The following is a 3,455-nucleotide window of genomic DNA, read 5'->3' on the forward strand; positions in this document are numbered from 1 at the left end:
GTATATTAACAATTGTACTCTGGACTTCACAGAGCCATGTCAAATCAGTTTTTCTTCATTGACACTAGAGATTAAAAGAATAAATTGATAGAAACAGGATATAGTGATATATCAGACCTTTTCCATCCACATTGTCAAATACCTCACTTTTCAACAAAACTTCACATATGGAAAAATGCGTTGGCAAATGAAAATTCAGAGATTCAGAAAAACCAGAATGTGAAATTAGATATTCTTTAAAAATACTATTTCTGTCTTTCCAAATATGTATATTGAAATTATCTACCTTCTGTTTAACTTTTCTCATAAAAGTAATGCACTTTCTTGTCTTTCAAATTTGTACTCTAGAAATAAAATGGAAAGAAAAAAGCATTCAATTGTAATTAGTTCCAAACAACCATTTCCATATTTGGGGATAATGTTTTCAAACATTTGACACCAATAGACTTTCCATTTAGTTATATGAAGTGTGTAATTGGTTCTGTTAATTTGAGTTATTATAAAGCACAGCATCTCATGTTCATTGTACATTCTTTAGAAACATTTTACTTTTGGCTAGTTATTTGAATTTATTATGAAGATTAAAAAGTCAAACATCTTACATAGACTTCTCTCTCTTAAGAGGAAATACTGAAATATCTATTTTCCTTTATTTTTTACTATTTCTCTTTATGGTAATTTTAAATTAGCTTATAAAATAATGGGTTTCATTATGGGATTTTCACACACTTCATATTTGTTGATCTTCCTCTCATAGTCTCCTCCCATTACCTGGCCCCAGTCCCTGGTTCTCCCTTACCCCTCAGTATCCCCACTTTTGTTTAGTAACTCTTTAAATGCAGCCATCTTATTGACCTGAAATTACTGAATTCTGATTTGATGAGCCTCTGATGCTTGCCCTACTCCAATATTCATCAATTAATAACACTAAAATGGACAACCTTTTCTTCTTTGTTTCATTTATTTTCTTGGAATACATTCTAGGACATGAACATTAGAATAAAAGAAGAATTTTAAGGACCTCTTGCCCATCTATTTTCTAGTAAAAGCAAAATGAATTGCACTATTGCCTCACAAGCAAGACAATGCCATTTTATCAGATCTTATGTTCATTATATACATAAGGAAAGTGTTGTTTGCTAGCATGGTGCATTACAAATAGCATAACGGTGACAGCCTTCATTCCCAGCACTTGAGAGGCAAAGACTGGTGGATCTCTGTGAGATCAAGGCCAGACTACACAGTGAGTTTCATGCCAGGTGGAGCTACAAAGGGACCCTGTCTCAAGAAAAAAAAAGATAGCATGATTATTTTAATAAGATAAGCTTTTTTATAAATTGCAATAAAGGTAAACATTTCTGTAAGATTACTCAGTTACTCAGCAGCTAGCTTAGCAGGAAGCAACAGCGAAGCTGCCAACAAAATACTGGGATGGTGCAGCCTTGGGGCAGAGGAAGGAGAGCAGAGGGAGGGAAGGAAGAGTGATGGGCTGGCTACACACTGCTGTCTAGAGGACCATTATATACAGAGCCACAAAGGGACATGGGAGAGTACTAAGCAGACTTGCTTGCTGGAAACACACAATTTTACACTGAAAATAAGAAATGCATCTTAGAGTTTTCCATGCAAGAGAGGGAAGAGAAAAGATGGAGCTGCTGCCCAGGAGACCAGTTCCCAAACCCTAGGGCACAGAGCGCCTTCCAACCTCGGAGCAGCAGTGGGAAAGGGCTGGGCCCCCAAGAATCCAAAATGACTCACCAGTGTGCTAGTTGAATTTATGCATGTAGGTCTTTTTACATCTGTTTGACAATTTATCCACTGGAATTGAGAAAGCAAGTCCAGCAGATGAAAGCTGTGTGAAAGTCAGGCTTGCCTAACAGGCTTCCTTCAAGTACCTAAACACTAGACAAGAAGACATGATGTTCTTTCAAGTGGTGAGGAAAAACCTATAAACCTGGAATTCTTTGTCCCTCAAGGTGCTGCTATGATATAACCATAATATAAAAACATTTTGAAGCTGGGCGTGGTGCCACATGACTTTAATCCCAACACTCAAGAGACAGAGGCAGGTGGATCTCTGAAATCAAGGCCAGCCTGGTCAACACAGCAAGTTCCAGGCAGCTCCGGCTAGAGTGAGGCACTCTTTCAAAAAGATCCAAAACAATTTTTTGAGACATGAATAATCAAAGAATATGTAGTCTTAGGTGTGTTCTGAAAATAATTGTGCAATCACCTAAAAAAGAACAGGACAAAAAAATTATTGAAAGAGAATTTTGATGATTTGATAATATTTCCTTTGTTATTGCTCTCATATAAGATCTGTTTGATGCCATTTCTAATAACTTAAGTAGTAGATATCTAATTCTTCTAGAAATTACCCTACTCCATGCTTCATATTTTCCAAACATGTTGTTAGACAGCCTCCTTCGAGTTTCCTAATTTTTGAATATTTAATCTGGGTTTTAAGCACACTTTTTAATTTGTGTAAATATATCTTGAACAACAAAAAAAATTAAACTAATCCTTCAGCTGTATTTAATGATTCTATCAAGTAATCATTTTAACTGATTTCAGTGCTCTGGCTTCTCCTTTCCGGACAGAAAATACTTGTGTATCTGGCATGCATTTGGTATCAGAAAGCATCGCTATGTGCTTTACATACATACACAAGTGTTTGTTGGCTATTATCTGGCTGACATTTTTTTTTTTTCAAGGATGTGTGGCTAGCCCTCTAATACCCACTGGATTGATGTTTTTAAAGAACAATCTATTTTCTATTCTTTAATGTATAATATTGTTTTTTCTCTATTTCAAATCCTTAGATCATGGGATATTTTATTTCATTGTACAATATGCTCATTGGTTAAGCTCAGAACCATTTTATTTTTTTAAGAATTTTTTACCCAATGTGGATATCCCAGTAAGTGATTCTCCCCAAGCTCTGTCCTAGTGGCATGGGGGAACACAGAGCTCTGCCCTGTGATGTACAGTCCCTTTCCACAACATTTGAGATGAAGCTGGCCTCTCAGAATCCTGTAGATAATGACTGAGGAGAAAAACCATGCAAGAAACAGTCCTAGACCATTCAGTCTGGAAGTAAGTCCACCTGTTTAAGGAAAAGCTGCTTTAGTTTGTTTTACTTAACTGATAAAGGAATGAATGCCTTGGTTTGAAAAACTAATTCACTATCCCAGATAACTCGTTCATTGAGGAAGGAAGAGAATCCACAACTTCCAACTGATGGGTGACCTGGTGTCTTTTTAATAGAGACAATTTTGGTAGTTTTTGTTTTAGGTCTGGCAGGACTGGGGTTGAACTTCCTGCATACTAGGCAAACACACTACCAAGCTCTCTTCAGCCTGGTAAAAGAATTCTTTAAAGGACTGAATGTTAACATGTATTTGGGCTGATTTGTGTCTCTTTTGAGACCAAATGTCCCCGTGTTGTGTAAGAGC

General features: G+C 36.5%; 1 pseudogene; it reads left to right on the forward strand.

Moving 5' to 3' along the window:
- Positions 1-2,903: 2,903 nt before the first annotated feature.
- LOC115067449 lies at positions 2,904-3,069 on the forward strand (annotated as a pseudogene).
- The last annotated feature ends 386 nt before the right edge of the window (positions 3,070-3,455 follow it).

The sequence above is a fragment of the Nannospalax galili genome, unplaced genomic scaffold (assembly GCF_000622305.1).
Source record: "Nannospalax galili isolate Female #2095 unplaced genomic scaffold, S.galili_v1.0 scaffold326, whole genome shotgun sequence".
Lineage (NCBI taxonomy): Eukaryota > Metazoa > Chordata > Mammalia > Rodentia > Spalacidae > Nannospalax > Nannospalax galili.